The sequence below is a fragment of the Heloderma suspectum genome, chromosome 6, assembly GCF_057233095.1.
Source record: "Heloderma suspectum isolate Gila_16-S chromosome 6, 16-S_ref, whole genome shotgun sequence".
In the NCBI taxonomy this organism is placed as follows: domain Eukaryota; kingdom Metazoa; phylum Chordata; class Lepidosauria; order Squamata; family Helodermatidae; genus Heloderma; species Heloderma suspectum.
Genome location: NC_139463.1, coordinates 21713302 through 21731217, shown reverse-complemented (window position 1 = coordinate 21731217; position 17916 = coordinate 21713302). Strand labels below are relative to the sequence as shown.

At 45.8% G+C, this 17916-nt stretch overlaps 1 protein-coding gene across 13 annotated transcripts in view; it reads left to right on the top strand.

Moving 5' to 3' along the window:
* The window catches only part of ST3GAL4 (ST3 beta-galactoside alpha-2,3-sialyltransferase 4), a 181596-nt gene that overhangs the window by 5106 nt on the left and 158574 nt on the right, over positions 1 to 17916 (top strand). The gene's annotated exons all lie outside the window — the stretch shown is intronic.

Sequence of the window (17916 nt, the reverse complement as noted above, 5' to 3'; positions counted from 1 at the left end):
CTCTATAAATTAGCATATGCAAATATGTGGCATCTTGTGTCCTCTCTTTTTTTTTGATGATGCAGTTCCTCTCGGTTGGCAATGCTTAAGTGGCCACCCTAGACTCAGAGGGGCCGTGACTCAGTAGGAGAATGTAGAATGTCCCAGGTTGAGTCACTGGCAGGTTAGGGAAGGTTCCAGTAGGCCTGGTGAATGCTTCATGGTGAAGGCTTCCAGTAGGCTTCATGGTGAAGGTGGCGCTCACCAAAAAACCTAAAGGGGAGGCACCAGTGTAGAAGGGGGGCATCAGATGCCACTTTGCTGACAGCCCCCTCAATCCTGACACTGGCCTCTGCTGTCCTACACATTACTCAGAATGCTTCATCCCAACCAATGGACCAATTGCCCCAGAGAATTAAAGCCAGTGTATACACTTTGCAGAAGATAGATGCTTTTCAACTGTGGTGCTGGAGGAAAATTCTGAGAGTGCCTTGGACTGCAAGAAGATTAAATCAGTCCATACTCCAGGAAATAAAGCCAGACTGCTCACTTGAGGGAATGATATTAAAGGCAAAACTGAAGTACTTTCGCCACATAATGAGAATACAGGACACCTTGGAGAAGATGCTCATGCTAGGGAAAGTGAAAGGCAAAAGGAAGAGGGGCCGACCAAGTGCAAGATGGATGGATGATATTCTGGAGGTGACGGACTCGAGCTTGGGGCAGCTGGGGGTGGTGATGGCCGACAGGAAGCTCTGGCATGGGCTGGTCCATGAAGTCACGAAGAGTCAGAAGCGACTGACTGAATAAACAACAACAACATACACTTTGCAGAGATAATAGACCGGGCTGGCAAAATTCTGAACTAGGGTCCATAGTGGTGTGGTAGATCTTCTGCTTTGCATGCAGAGGGTCCCACATTTAATGCCGGCATCTCCAGGTAGGGCAGAAAAATTCCTGCCTGAAATCCTGCAGGGCTGCGGCCAGTGTTGACAATACTGGGCTAGATGGACCAAGGGACTGACTCAGTATAAGGCGGCTTCCTACAGTATAAGGCGGCTTCCTATGTTGGTTGCTTGTGGTGTGCAATCCCCTGCCCCCCAACAGCAGTGGCGTTTAAAAAAATACGGCACTCCTGTTACCTATCCTGTGTTCCAAGGTGGAACAGTCTAGCGTTCTGCTGCTCATTCCACGCTATGTGTAGGTTTTAATTTGGCAGATGCCTTTCTGGGGGGCAAATGGGCGAACTTGTGGTTTGTATGGGGTTGACTAGGGAAATGGCTAAGCTGGTGGCTTTGGGGTGGTTATGGTCATTAAAGAAAATGAATGTAAGAGGTGGAAGGAGCAGGGGAGCTGGTTTCTTTGAGGCTTTGTTTAGCTGGTGGGAAGGGCAGGATTTATGGTCCATTAACAACTCTGCAATGTGGGCAGCTCATTACACGAAGCGATTTATCTTTGCGTCTTTCGCAGTGCTCGCCTCCTACGCAAGAGGAGTGTTCTTAAGAACTGTTTTGGGTCGACTTTCCCAGGCGCCATCATGTATCTTTGAGCACGGGCTCCATCCTGCAACTGGTTGTCAGGGGCAAGGGCCAGTGTTGGTTGGCAGCAGCTGTGTGAGGTTTCAGGCGGCAGACCTGCCCAGACTCTGGGGATTGAACCTGAGACCTTCCTCATGTAAACCACGAGCTCTGCCACTGAGTGATGACCCTTCCCAAGGGAGATTTCTGCTTCTCTGGGTATTCTTAAAAGCACAGGTGGAAATCAATCCATGTTATTGCTACCCTGTCCTGCTTGTGAGCCTACATCAAGCTGCTAGCAGTAGATAGCATGTTGAACTAGTTCTGTTATTCAGTCGCTTAACCCCAAATGAACGTTCCTTCTAACCACCCTGCTCCACCCCCAAATGCAGAAAGATCCTGTTGGGTCTGTTAGGATGTACTTCTTTGCTAAGGCTGGACTTCTGGAATTCATACCTTTGGGAGGCATGTTGGAACCCCAGTATCTGAAGGCATATAAATAGCTTTACTTAATCTGCGTTTTCTGGAGGAGAAGAATTTTGTCCACTGTCTAAGATGATCTTCACCTAGGGTGGCCTTTTAGAAAGGACAGTCCTCTTTCTGAAGGTCTGAAAGTAGCCTCTGGTTGAAGGGCTGTCCTGTCCCATTGCAGTATAAAGATAAAGAACCATAAGAACTGTTGCCCATCAACAGTTACCACCTGGGTAGCAGACTGAACAGGCAGACACACGTTACCTGGTCACAGTCTTCCACACAATGGTGAGATATACGGTATTTCTCTTTAAATTATAATACTTATTTCTAAATTTGCATTTATGCACATAAATTAGCATATGCAAATTTTATGCACACTTGCATCTTCTTTTGGTCCTTTTTTTTGGTGATGCATTTCCCAAAGTGGCACCCCCTCCATTCAATGTATAGAAGCTGACTGGTTTGGCAATTGACTCTTACTTCAACATTGGCACCTCACTTGAAGGCAGCTTAGGACAGACTGCTGTGTCCTCCAAAAGGGGGAAAGGCCAGGGAGCTCAGGAGAAATGGCTGTGTGTGAGTCTGCCATTGTTACCCCACCCAGCATCTTCCAGCTGAGGTAGTCGTTTCACTATGCCTAATGGTAGGGCCGGCCCATGTGGAACTCAGGGTTTTTTGCTCCTTCGGTTTGCTAATTTGGGGGAGAACGTGCCTTTGAGTTTCACTCACCCAAGTTGTTAGTTTCCCCTTTATCTATATTCTGGGCATCCTAGGCAAAGATTATGCCCTTGCTAGCTCCTGTTATCATCTATGATATCACACATTCAGGTTATCATTGCATCTCATGGGCCATTGTAGGGATGTACGAAAGTCACTTACCTTTTCGCAGGGGTGATTCGCGGTGGGGGGGAGGCGCTTCGCTTCTCCCCCCAAAGTTCAGGCAAGGGGGGGGAGGCATCCCGCCTCGCCCGGCCAAAATTCAGGCCGGGGGGGAGGCGCCCCACCTCGCCCGGCCGAAATTCAGGCCGGGGAGAAGTGCCCCGTCTCCCCGTCTGCGAAAGAAAAAGTAAAAAACACCCCCCCCCCCGTGATAGGCTACGTAATGATTAACGTAGCCTATCATGGCTAGATTTCCAAAGTCAGCCGTGATAGGCTACGTTAATCGTCACGTAGCCTATCACGGGTGACTTTGGGAAAAAAAAAAGCGCGTACGCAAATGGTGGCGGCCCATGGGCGCCGCCATTTGCATTCCTTATTTTGGCACATCTAGTCTACGTAAAGATTTACGTAGACTACGGCAAAAATAAGGGCAACGCAAATAGCGTTGCCCTTATTTTCGCCGTAGTCTACGTAAATCTTTACATAGACTAGACGTGCCAAAATAAGGAACGCAAATGGCGGCGCCCATGGGCCGCCACCATTTGCGTACGCGCTTCCCCCCCCCAAAGTCAGCCGTGATAGGCTACGTGACGATTTACGTAGCCTATCACGACTGACTTTGGAAATCTAGCCGTGATAGGCTACGTAAATTGTCACATAGCCTATCACGGGTGTGTGTGTGTTTTTTACTTACTTTTTTATTTTGTAATGGCGGCGGCGGCGGCCGGTCGGGAGACCAGCCGCCGCCCCCGCCCCCCATGAAGCGCCGCCAAACCGCCGCCGGGACCCGCCGCCGAGAGGGACATTCGCTGAAGGTAAGTCCCATCCCGGGGGGGGGGGGCCGGCGGAGAATTTCCCCAACACTTTCGGGGGGCCGAATGCCTCGGCGCTCGGCCTCCCGAAGATTCGGGAAGAAATTCTCCGCCATCCCTAGGCCATTGATCCTTCTGTGTTAGGCAATTATGTGGTAATGGGAACCAAGCTGGGAGGTGATAAGCTTATCAAAACCTGAATGCATTGCAGTCACAAATTGGTCTACAGTGGTGATGGCTCTTGGTGAAACCTTTGGAGGAAAATGGCTATGCTTGCTTCATTGTAAGCAAGTTCAGGGCTCAAGCTATCGAGATGGGCAGATGAAATTAAACAAGCAATTTTGGTTGCTTGTTTCAGTACTGAGAGTCCTTGGCTCACTTAAAAATTAAGATAAGGGTAACCATTTTCTTCTGGAGACTTCATTGCAATCAGAATCATAGGTGTCAGGGTGGACACTGAGCCCATAGAGCCCCAGAGTAGTTCTGATTCTGAGGAGGACCAACCACCTGTGAGAGATGAGCGAGCTCCTCTCCCACAGGTGGTTGGTCCTCCTCAGAATCAGAACTACTCTGGGGCTCTATGGGCTCAGTATCCACCTTGACAATAGGCAATAAGCCTATCACAAATTGGCTGCCTCCTCTCACCTTAGAAACCTTTTCCTGGGTAATTGCCTAACGTGCTTTGTATGAGTTTGCCCCAGTGATTCTAATGTGGCATCAGGTGCTCTATCACCACCACTTGCCCGTTTCTGTGTTTCAAATTTGAACTGGAAAAACACCTGGAAGAAGCTGTGGAATGAAACTCAGATGCCTATGGGAAGCCGACAGGCAAGACATGAGCATGATAGAACCCCCCTCCTACTTGTGTTACCTGGCAACTGGTATTGAGAGACATACTGGGTGTCTCTACATGAGCAGTTTATTGCATGCTTGTGATTGGCCACTCGCGGAAGCTTGCAGGTCCTTTACACGACGCTGTCAACCTCCAGGACATCTCTTGCACCTTTTCCCATTTATCCTGCTTACAAAAAGATGAGAGATAAGCTGGAATATATATATATATATATATATATATATATATATATATATATATATATATGGGATATCAGCCCTGTGAAATGCCAGTGTAGCGTTATGAATTTGCCGAGGAAGGATTTTCCTCGATTCAAACCATGTGTCTGCCATGTAAATGCTGGGCACATTTCTCGATCGGAGGGAGAAGAGGGTAAAATGCCTCCCAGCAATAAAGGGAGGCAGATCTGATCCCCCACCCCATCAAGCTTAGAATCAGTGAATCCACATTAAGTTCAATGGGGCTTATTCCCAAGTAAGTGTGCCAAGGGTTGCAGGCTTACAGCACGATCTTATGACTACTCAGAAGTAGGGATGTATGGACTGTGTAAAATCCGCTCCGTCTGTGTTTCGCGGATTGTCAGGTGCCTTTTGTTCTGTCCACTCAAAGATGGATGCAGTTCCTTTTCTTTTTTGTCATGTGGAAAAAGACGCAAATAATTACATAAGAGATTTCGTAACAATTTACGTAATATACCATAGTACGTAACATTTAGCGTATTGTCTCCCATTCCATTCCACTTTTCCTCAGCAGAAACTTGCATATTTTCTGATGAATAAATATGTGTAAATTTTGGGAAGTTTTTTTTAAAAAAATCCGAAAGTCCACAGACTCTGCAGTGGATTCTGCAGGTTGGATTCTTAGAAAGCCGAGCTAATTTTAGTCCATCTCAAATTTGTCCAGCATTCCTACTCAGAAGTAAGTCCCGTGGAGTTCAGTGGGGCTTACTCCCAAGTAAGCGCCTAAGGTTGCAGACTTACAGCACAAACGTACGTCTACTCAGAAGTAAGTTATAGCTTTCCTGGGGGCTGTGAGGAAACAGTACAGCATAAGTTAAGCGATGAAAGCAAGACCCCCCCCCCTTTGCACACATGCCAGGGAGGGAGGTGCTCCCTCGATTCAGACCACGTGTCTGCCATGTAAAGAAGCCCCTCGTGATCCCACAAAGAAACTGAAAGCAGAAAGCCCCGGTAAGGATCTGGGGGTTTTGCTAATGTAGAGATGGCCACTGCCTCTCATATTGGAGCTAATATGTAGCCATCATGACTGGTAGCCATTAGCTCTATCCTTCATTCAGGGCCCTCAGAACCGGAACATAGGAAGCTGCCTTATTTGGAGTCAGAGCCTTGATACTGGCTGTTGACACTGACTAGCAGTGTCTGTGGACACTGACTAGCTGTTGACATGGACTAGCAGCAACTGTTCACTGTTGACATTGACTAGAAGCAGCTGTCCAGGTTTTCAGGAAGGATCTTTTCCTAGCCCTATCTGTGGATATGGGGAATTGAACCTGGGAGCTTCAGCATGCAAAGCAGGAGCTCTACCACTGAGCTATGGCCCCTTCTGCTGCGGCCAGCCAGATATTTTGAGAAGGTTACAACCAGGGCATGCAAGTAATTGTGATTTATATCCTTCTCCTGCTGCCTGCATGATCTGATCCTTTCATGATACCATTTGGCTTTTAATGCTAGTACATTTACAGAACTACTCTTCCAGACCATGCCTTCCTTATGTTTGGATGGGAGGCATGCAAATGTTCTCATCTTTCAATGACTTGTATATGTGAGGCCCCACAAATAGAGGGTATTATTCATTACATAGTCTCCTGTGAATTGTACGGTGGTCTCAGGAAAAGATTTCTTGCACGTTTGTTGGGAGGACTGTCAGATAAAACGTTGACTGAGCAACTGTGTAAAACCGCTGGTAGATACGGATCTTTATGTAACCAACCAAATAGCTTTATTGGCTGGGACTGCTAAAAATGTTAGAGCAAAAGTCCTAAAAACTGTTGCTCAATTCATGATGAATTGAGTTGATTGGCTTGTTCAATCTGTTGTTTTTTTATAGCTGTCTCTTTTACGGTAGAGTTGTAAGAACCTGTGGTTAACGTGCAATAAAACTGACCAACTGACTAATGCCTAGTGAGAAAATCTAAATTTAGTAAGATACAAAACTTATTTATGTGAATTGTTAGAGTTTGTTAATACATGAATCAACAGAATTTGGGCCTCTTTCCATTAGCCCCCCAAAGTTTTGTTTTAAAAAAGAAGCAGCTCAAAATACAACAAAGGAAGACGAAGAGGCAGTAAAAGCCTCCGTTGCTCCTCCCGTTCTGCCTGGCTCTTGCTGGCAGGGTTTAGGACAGATGGAGGGCTCTGAGATGGAATGTCCTGCAGGACCGTGCTGGAAATGTGTGTTTAAATATGCACTTCTAAAATGTGTTTTCGAAGTACACATTTTTAAATGCATTTGGATACTGATAGCAAAGGACTGGATGCACCTGATCTCAGAAGCTAAGCATGGTCAGCCCTGGTTAGTACTTGCATGGGAGACCACCAGGGAATCAGGCTTCTTGCACTGAGCAGGGGTTGGACACAATGGTCTTGTAGGCCCCTTCCAACCCTACGATTCTATGAACTGAGCCGAAAACTGTGTCGGAACATTCAGGAAATGGGGAAGCCAGTGGATAACTAAGTTCCAATTGGCACATTAGTCTGGGTGGTACGAATCAGGTCAGTTTGTATCAGAATTCACAAGACTGGGAAGGACCGTAGCTCAGTGGTAGAGCAGCTGGCTTTCACATGGAAGGTCCCAGGTTCAATCCCTGGCATCTCCAGGTAGGGCTGGGAAAACTCCTGCCTGAAACCCTAGAGAGCCACTGCCAGTTAGTGTCGACAATACCGGGCTAGATGGACCAGTGATCTGACTCAGGATAAGGGAGCTTCCTATGTTCTTAAAACCAAATTCCACAGTCAACCCTATCCTAGATAAATCACCACTTTTTTCAAAGCCGGTGCTAATTAAGGGGCTGTAAAATCCGACTAGCCTTCCCCAAACTGTTGCCCTCTAGGTGTCTTGGACTTCATCCCCCAGGGTTCCTGACGGTTGGCCATTCAGGGCTGTCAGGGGCTGATAGACGTGGAAGTCCAAAACATCTGAAGGGCCAGGGGCTCCACAAGAGCATTGTTTACTGAGAACTCTGCTGTGAATGTTCACATGTTCTCAGTTTGACAAGTTCTTCCTGTCGACAACTTAGAGCAACTTTCTTCCTGCCATGTGTGGTGTGTACTTCCATTTCAGAAGTAATTACTCATGTTATGATAAGCAACTGATCCGATAAGGAAATGGCACTAACATTAAAAAACAAACACCCAAACCAAAAAAACCTCAACAGGTGGAAAAAAGTAAAATTGATCATCAAGTCTACCCCACGCACAGACACTTCCCCCCCACACCTAAATAAATCACCCCTTTCCCCCATTGACCACAAAATATAATCTATATTCTTTCCCTTCAAGGTTTCAAGCAGGTTACCATGCCGTAAATTCAAAACAAGAAAGAACACTACTGAAATACAGTTGTCAAAAGCACTGTTAAATTAAAATCACTTTGTTATGTAATCTCTTTCCTTATCTAAACATTGAAAGCATAACTCGCCTCCTTATCCTATCCAATAAAACACACACACTCACAACAGCAGCACACCCAAGAATCCAAGAAATGTAACTGCACTTTTTTTGAAAGAAGCTTATGCTTTTCCATGGCTGAGTCTTTGGGGGATGCAGTGATAACATTACATTGTACCCAGTAGTGGCAATGAGAAGGTGAAGAAGAGGCCTGGTGGATGGATGTTAGTTATGGTAGGTGTTGTGTGCACGTAGCAGATTTGATACTGGGTTTTCTCCAGGAGTCCACACATTTTGGTTGGCCTTGGTGGCCAAGTCAAAATAAGTGGTTGTCGGGACCCAGCGCCCCTCTCCTTCAGTGCAATCCTAGGTATATCTACTTTCCTATAAGTCCCATTGTGATAAGTTTCCCTTGCTGCCAGGTAAGTGTGAATAAGATTGCAGCCTTAGTCCCTAACCTTGTAGCAGTGTCTCTGCGAGAGGTCAGGAGAAATCCCTTGTTATATAGCTCCAGATCTAGAGAACTGGGAAGGGAAGCAGAGTCTTGTTTGAGTGCTGGCCAGCTGAAGTAGTCTGAGTGCCTTGGCCTCCTGCCAACAAAATGGCTAGCCATCGCTTTTATTTCTAGCTTGGAGCTTTCCGAAGTTCAGCAGAGGGTGATGACACACTTGCCGTTGTGAGGGTGGGAAACGGAAATGCGGACCGTTGGTTATCTACACCCAAGACCACTCTGGGGGTACAGGTGAGGGAGGGGGCTCACACATGCATGTTCATCATCACTAGATCCAGCATCGGGTGGTGATTTGCATGTGTGAAGAGACCTCGTAGACTGAACACCATGGACAGAACGTTACTCTTACCCTGCCACAAATGCTATGCTTTTCCGTGTAGATCACGCATTCAGCTGCAGGTCATCATGCTGAGCAATCAAGCAAAGCTCACGTCATTCATGTGAACTAATCCTTTGTTTTCAAAGGGCCAAGCATACTGTTTTCTTGTCCAACACAAGAGGCCTAGTTTCAATCTTGACTTCTGTTGTGCTTCATTTGTGGGCCATCTACAACCCATGGAGTAATGGTCCATTGTCACGGTATCCCAGGGGTATTCAGCCTCCAGTCCGTTGGTCAAATCCATTCCCCTTGGGGTCCCCGGAGGGCCCTTTCTCCTGACCCCCATCTCCATTCTAAGAGGTTGAAATAAGAACCTAAGAAGAGCTGTGCTGGATCAGACCAGGGGTCCATCTAGTCCAGCATTCTGTTCAAACAGTGGCCAATCAGCTGTCAACCAGGCACCCACAAGAAGGGCATGAGCGCAAGAGCACCCTCCCGCCCATGTTCCCCAGCAAGTGGTGTACATAGGCTCACTGCATCTGGTACTGGAGGTAGTACATAGTCATGAAGACTAGTAGCCACTGATAGCCCTTTCCTCCATAAATTTGTCCAACCCTCCTTTAAAGCCATCCAAATTGGTGGCCATCACTACATCCTGTGGTAGCAAATTCCATAGTTTAACTATGTGCTGTGTGAAGAAGTCCTTCCTTTTATCTGTCCCGAATCTCCCAACAATCAGCTTCATGGTTTAAATCTCTCTAGCATTTTGAGAGAGGGAGAAAAATGTCTCCCTATCCACATTCTCCACATCATGCATAATTTTGTAGATGCTTCACCTAAGGCTTCATTACTGGCCATAAGTGCTTTAAGCTAAAATATGCTGATATGTTTGGTATGTTGGCCCTTCCCTTGTTTGCCTTTGGCACTGGAATGCCACCAAGAATTGGGCTGAAAAAGGTTTGACACCACTGCTGTATCCCATAAGCAGGGTTTAATCTGAGCCAAGGTTCTCCACAGGGCTGAGCCCCAGAACAGATTTGACATGAAAAGAGAAACTTGCCCTCAACATAAGCCTGGTGCACTGGAGGCTGGTGATTCTGATGTCAGTGGGGTGGAGAACCCACTCTGGCTTTCAGTCTGAACTAGTCAGACTGGTTCTGACTGAAACCCAGAGCAGATTCACCATCCCACTGACATCAGAGCCACCAGCCTCCACTGGCCTGGTGACTTCCATTATCAATAAGCTACTAGTCAATATGGTGAGCAAAGGGCTGGATGCGCCTGATCTCGTCTGATCTCAGAAGCTGAACAGGGTCAGCCCTGGTTAGTACTTGGATGGAAGATTGCCTGGGAATCAGGCTTCCTGCATTGAGCAGCGAGTTGGACTCATTGATGGTCTTGTAGGCCACTTCCAACCCTATGATTCCATGAGTCTATGATTCTATGTTCTGCTAACTTGGAATTAGGGACACAGGGTATGAATTCCAGTGGGGATATAATGTTGGATAGACCATCTCCTGTTTTGTTGACAACCACATAGATTTTTTAACTTGTCTGTCTTTTCCCAATGTCATAGCCCTCTCTTTCCCCAAATTTATTCTCTTTGTAATAGAAAATGTGTTTTGTTTTGTTGTTATAACACATTCTCTGTTTTCTCTCCCTGTTAGCCCTGGAGATTTGGCGGAAAACATTATTCAAAATGGCTGACTTGGTTCAGGAACTGAGGCTGAAAAAATGATTTGTCTCCTTTTAAACTAAACAAACATTCATTGAGGAAAGAGGCCACTGAGTGGCTCTTTCAACTTTTAGTCTGGGCACTGATTAGTTGTAAGGATGTTTTAGAAAGTTTCCTGACCTGTGGCGTTTCCAGGAATTGATTTGCGTCTGCATGCTCTTTAAGCAGTTCCCGCTTAAAAATAATTCCAAGCATCCACTCCCATCCTCTGAGGAGAGAAAAAAAATATTGCTAATTGCCATGTTTATGCATTGATAACATTCATGTGCAAATTTCAGTAACGACGTTCTGATAATGAATACAATTGAATGACCTACTTCTGGTTCCTCTTCTCCACCCTTACTCTTGGCAGATTTGATTTCCTAGGGAAGTCTTTCTTCAACAGTTGGCTTTAAATGAGATATCGTGCTTTCTGCAGTGTTCCTCAAGGTTTGCTCAATGAAGAGATAACATTGCACTGATGATAGTGAGCAGGTTAGTGTAATGCTAAACCAGGAGGAGGGATGTATGGACTGTGTAAAGTCCGCTCCATCTGTGTTTCGTGGATTGTCAGGTGCCTTTTGTTCCGTCGTCCATTCACAGACAGATTCAATTTTTTTTTTGCTATGCGGAAAAATATGCAAATCATTCTGTAAGAGGGTTCGCAACAATTTACATAATTTAGTATGTAACATTTAGCTTATTGTCCCCCGTTCCATTCAACTTTTCCCCATGTATATTTACCAGTCCCAGAAGAAACTTGCATATTTTCCTATGAATATGCGTAAATTTCGGGAAAGTAAAAATAAAAGATCGGAAAGTCCACAGTCTCTGTGTGGCCTGAGTAGGTTTGTCCGCAGAAGATTCTGCAGGTCAGATTCTTAGAAATCTGAGTTCATCTCAGTCTGTCTTGAATTCCTCCAGCATCCCTAACCAGCAGTTAGTGCTACATGGACAAGCTATAATGAGCCTGAGAAAATATCAGGCTAGCACACACCCCTCTTTGCTCTCCTCCTGCATGGCTAGGAGGAGGACATCAACAAAGTTCCGTTTCACTTTCTGCGAAAGCTGGCCTTTCATTATGTGTGAACCGGAGATCAGGGTTTCAAACAAACTCTGGTCAGTTTCTAAATAAGGCATCTATAAACTGTGGTTTGTATGTAACATCAAGCCAGCTTTTGTGGAAAGTAAAACCACACGCTGCTGAAGCTAGGTAATTTTAGACCATGAACTTAATGGTCTTGTATTCCCCCCCCACACACACACACACTTTAGATGGCTACGTGTATTAGTTTAAATGGTCTTCTCTCCCACCTCCCCCACCATTCCATGCTTCACAACTGCTTCAATGTTCTGAATATGTTAGGACAACAACAAAACTGTTTGCTAAATCTGATTGTAAAAAACACTCTTGAGCATGTGCAGTTTTAAACTCACTTCCTTCATAGCACCATCATGATGACAGGAATAAAAGGTCAATCTCTGGATGGTCATTTAGCCCCACCTTGCACTGCAGGGCCCTGGACTTTTGCCCCAGTATCCAACCGTAGCTGCACCACTGGGAAGTGTGTGAGTCCCACACTTCACTTGAGCTCTTTCAGGCTCATGCACATAGCACTAAACCATAGTGTCACACACAGAACAACCAGGCATTTGCAAAGAAGTATAATTCTTCTTCTGTTAAACTCCTATGGGAAATAGTCATTCCTATGGGACGCGGTCAGTTGGATGGCTCCCCACCCCCATATAGTGCAACGTTTGGGTACTGGGCAACCTCATTTTCTGGCATACTTTTCACTGGCCTGTAGGCTGGACTTCTGAAAATCTTTTGTCACTGGTGCGGGGAGTAAATGGTAGTCCTTATTTGGCTTGAGAGAGATTAACGGGCTTCCGTCTGAATGGTTCTGGAACCACAAAGCCAAAACAAATAAGCCTCAGCTGTTATATTTTATTTTTGAATCTGAAAATTTCCAAACTCATATGTGATTGTCTTGTGAGTTTGCAGTAATACCACAGCTCTTACTTGTGGCCGGTAGCTCGAACACTCAGCTCATGCAGCTGGAAATTGCCATGCTCTTCTAACAGCATGAGAATTTCTTCAAGAAAATAAAATGCCACGTTATTGCATACGGTGGCCACTTTATTGCCAGAAAAGCAGAAATGCATCACCTCAAAAGAGGACATTGCTTCGTATAACATTTGCATATGCGAGTGTAAAAGAAATAGATGCAGCTGAGGTTTGTGTTGTGTATGAGCAGCTGTCTGTACAATGCACCTCACCCTAATGAAGAAGATTGACCGGGTGACCTGTGTGCCTGCTCAAACTGCTGTCCAAGTGCTAATGCTTGACAGGCAACCTCAAGGCCTGTTGCTGTCCCTCCTTCTGGTTCTTTGACTTTAAACCAGACTTGGACAAGACTTCCCTTCAAATAGAGGTCTGTCAGACGAACTTAATAGCCATGCTGGATCAGACCAAGGGCCCATCTAGTCTAGCATTCTGAAAGTAGTGGCCAACCAGCTGCACACGGGAAACCCTCAAGCAGTTTTCTGGCTCCTTAAAAACTCTTTTGGCTCCTTAAAAATGGCAGCTAAGGAAGGAGAAGACAGTTCAGATAGTAGTTTTGTGGGCAGGAGGTTCTCATGGGGGAGGACAGTGATCTGACGCAAGGGTTTTTTTGCAGTGTGCAGCTACTTCTGAATTCTCCTCTGTAAAGTAGGACATCTGGCTACCCTACACAGTTACTGTACTACAGTACAGTTACTGTACTACAGTAACTGTGTAGGGTAGCTTGTTGCTGCATTGCGGACCTGGCGAGGGTGGGTTGTTGGGGTGCTTGACAAGCCACCCACAACCCTAAAACAGCCCTTGGGTTCTGGGTGGCTTGTCAAGCAACCTAACAACTCAGGTTCACACTTAACAAGCTGTGGTGAGCTTGAATATTCAAAATAGTAGCTGCCTCAGCGATGACAAGCCCCACGGGGAAATTCCCCATGGTGGCTTTTCGTTACATGTAAGTAAGGAGACAAAGGTGTTCCAGCCATGAGGCAGTCACCCTGTAAAAATCAAAAAGGTTTAAGCAAGAGTTCTGTTAACTGAGTGATAATTTGCTCAGCCTTGCTGGAGGGTTTGCAGCACCTCCCACGAACGCAAAGAAGTCTTAACATGAAGTAGAACAAAATTCAGCAAGGAAATAATACATTTCAAAATATCGTTCTGTCTCCAATGTCACTCAGGCCTCACGGGATCTTTTATGGGTAATGCAAAACACAGACTTTTTACGTTAGAGCTGGCAGTAAGTTTGGAGTGCCAGTTTGGTCAGGTTACCCAGTAATTGGAAAAATGGATGCTGGGAACACAGGAAGCTGTTTTATACAGTGGCCGACCATTGGTCCATTGAGCTCGGTGTTGTTGACACAGACTGGTAGCAGTTTTCAAGGGTTTCGGGCAGGAGTCTTCCTCAGCCCTACCTGGAGATTGCAGGGATTGAACCTGGGGCTTTTGCATGCATAGCGGGTGCTGTACCACTGAACTTTGGTCCTTCCTGTGCCCCATCAGGGAAAAAAGTCCTATCAAAAGCTGTTCATTGTCTCCATGATGCCTCTGTCTTATCTTTGGGAAGAAAAGAAAAAAAACCCTTTGTTTTCCGCTGTGCAGAACAAAGAGAATCAGAGCAACTATTCAACTACAAACCTTGGGTTTCCGGAAGTACCAGTAAAAGTTAGCAGGAATGGAGCACATGGCAATTAATGCTTTTTATTATTGGTACATAAGCAGTGCTTTCTGGCTTATTTCCCATGGGTACCTGGATGTTTACTTGCCTTTCTGATCTTGATTAATTTTTCAAGCCAGTGGTAAAATCTGAAAACTCTTCTGGCTCCTAAAAAAAAAAGGCAGCTAAGGAAGGGGAAGACAGTTCAGACAGCAGTTTTGTGGACTGGTGGTTCTCATAGGGAAGGACAGTGATCAGGTTCCCCTTGCATTGTGCAGCTAGTTCTGAACTTTCCCTTCAATGAGCAGTTTAGTGCGAGGTCCTTCTAAGGCATATTCTCAAGCAGTGTGAATGGATCATGTGCCCTAAAACATGTGCCCAAATCCTCTGCAACGCACAGATCAGCGGGTTCTTCAGCAGACAACTCAATACCCAGCTTCAGATGTAAAAAATCTCGTTCCAGGACAGAGAACATATGTTGTGCCCAAACACTACCTCCTCTTTCATATGCCGTAATGAAGAACCTTTGAGGCTTGCTAAATCATAGTTTCCTGTTACATCTGAACTAGGAAATTGTTTTGATCTCTGAATTGCTGACTACAAACCAGGTTAGTTGTCATGCCTGACCCAGACCCAGGCCAGGATGACTCTTCAAATGGAGAGCCTGACATTGCAGAGCCTGAACACCACCTGGAACTTCTGATGCTAGTGCTACCCCAGGCCCCTCCAGCACCTGTAGGGAAGCTACACTGGGCCCTTCAACAGTGCTGGACCCTGAAGAACCCATGGACAGGGAACCTGGAGAATGTGCCTTACTCATGGTGTCAGAGGAGGTGGCTGAGGAACTGACCAGTCTGAGAGAGAACATATGACAGAAGGTATAGCCACAGGCCGCTACTTGGAGGCGAAGCGTGTGCCTCAAGGCCCAAAACAACCAGACTCCTTGAGAATAAGTCTGCTCATGAGAATGGGTCTCCTTAGAAGTAGGGAGATGCTGTAGGTTAGACTAACAGCTTACAGCTGGGTGTGGGCCAGGAGACCTGGCTATATCGGCATTCAGTTGAGACCTGCTAGCTGCTGGAACAACATTATTGTTTCAGCTGTCTTGAAATCTTGCTTCTTTGACCTTGCTGCTTCTTAGACTGATCTCTTATGCTACTGACCACTGGACCCCAATAAGATCCTGCTTTTGGAATGCCCTTTTGCTGGACTGGTAATACTATGGGCCTGACCTTTGGCCTGCCTGCTTTGCACTGAACTGCCCTTTTGCTGGACTGGTAAAATTGGGCTTTGACTTTTTGCCTGCCTCCTGACTTTGCTAAACAGATTTGCCCCATAGTTAGCTCAAGGGCTGGGTCTGATCCAACTATAGCAGGACAATATTAAACCATGGGTTTGATCCTAGTTTGTAGTTGGAGTTTAAACCACAGTTTCTAGGGTGGATTTAATGGGCAATTGGTTTAACAAACAAGCTATTTGTTTTTTCATTACAGTATTTGTTTATTCATTTCATTTCTATACTGCTCAATAGCTGAAGCTCTCTGAGGGGGTCACAAAAATTTAAACCACAAGGTATGTGAGAGAAGGGAAGTGGTGGAAGTAGCCTGTAGAATTTCTACAGGCTACAGGAGGTAGCCTGTAGAAGCCTGAGAATGCTTCTTCTCAGTCCTATAAACCATAGTTTCTTGAGCCAAGTTAATTTAATTTGAACTTGGCCAGTGTGGAAAGGGATTTCTGAAAGTAGGAAGCTGGAAAAATTGGGGGCCGTTGGGATCTTGGAAGCCTTTTCAAAACTATCTTTCATTAGTCTTGTGTCTGTGTAAATCAAGGGTGGAGCAACGTGTGACCCTCCAGATGTTTTGTCCTACATCTCCCGTCATCCCACCAGCACTGCTGAAGACCTCCCACATGAAAGCTCCTCCACCCACAGCTGCCACCGCCACCAGCCATTCCAGCAGGCTGAGCTGAGAGGAGGAAGCGGGGCTATTCCACCAGCTCTGCTGAAAGATGTATTTTCCCCCCTCTTCCTTTTTCCTTGTGTGTCGTGTCTTTTAGATTGTAAGCTTGCAGGCAGGAATGTCTTCTTTTATTGATTGTTTGTAAGCTGTTCCGGGAGCCTTTTTGGCTGAGCCACAGGATAAAAATACTCTAAATAAATAAAGTATCCCTCACTGTTGGCTATGCTGGCAAGGACTGATGGGAATTGTAGGTCAAAACATCTGGAGGGCCACAAGTTGTCCACCCCTGGTGTAAATGGTACAGGATTAGATTGTTCTGCAGTTTCCCATCCTATAAGATATATCTGCCATCTGGGGTTGTGAGGCTTAATACATTATTGCTTGTAATGCATTTGAGATACTTAGATAGAAAGTGCTATTGAAGCGCAAATTATTGAGTTGCCCAAATTCCCAGGAGGCAAAGCTTGGAAATAGAAGCTGTGTTTCTTGTCTTATACTCCTTCCCACCATGTACTCTTCATTCAAAGTGACCTTGTCTAAGATAGCTTTTAAATGACCCAGCCATCAATCACTTTTTCTTTTTGCTTCTTTAACTTGTTTCCATCCTGGAGATGGTTTTGAAATGGAGAACACATTGATTTCTACCTTCATCTCTCCCAGTCCTGGCATCTGAAAACTTTTTCATGATCTGGCACCCATCTTGGTATAGATCAGATGAGCGTCACCTTTTTTTTTGCTGTGGTAATTGCAGTTTTTAAACATCATATGCCCTCACACACCCATTCTGGGAAAGTTGAACAGGCTTACTTTTTCTTGCAATCCTGGCATCTGCGGTAGCAAATACATTTGCTTTTCAGCTGGCTGAAGTATGAACTGGAGGAGGCCAGTTAGCAAACTAGCAATCCAGGGGTTGTTGTTTTTTCCCCTTGATATGATTATTGTGGGGATGTAGTCTGGTGTCTATAAGGCAGATGTATGTACCAGGACTGTGTTCTCACAACACACTAACCCGCACTCAGTGGTTGAGTGTGGGTTGTTATTGAACCATGGGTTGTTCGCTGAACCAGGGAGTAGCATGTTGTCTGAACCCAGGACATTTTCCGCAGGGTGGCTTGTTAACCATGCAGTGTGGCTTATTTTTTTCGAACAAGCCACCTTGAGAACCCATGGTTTGTTGTTGGGTTGTTCAGAGTGGTTAACAAGCCACCCTGCGGAAAATGTCCTGGATTCAGACAGGCTAACTAACTGTTCAATAGACAACCCACAGTTCAACAATAGCCCACGCTCAACCACTGAGTGTGGGTTAGTGCGTTGTGTGAACAGCCCCTAACCGTCAGCTATTGCTTGTGCCGTGAACTTGCAAGGATAGGATAGCCTTGGGCAAGCCACTCAGCTACATCTGCATTATCATCCTCATTTTGCAGGAGATAGAGAGGAACAGAGGCAGGAAAAACAAAGCAAGCAGCAGGCTCAAGCTGGTGCTTGACAGAAGCAATTCATTAGAGGAAGAGTGCCCGACATGTTTTGGTCTGTGGTCTTCCCTGGGCACAGCACAAACCGTCTC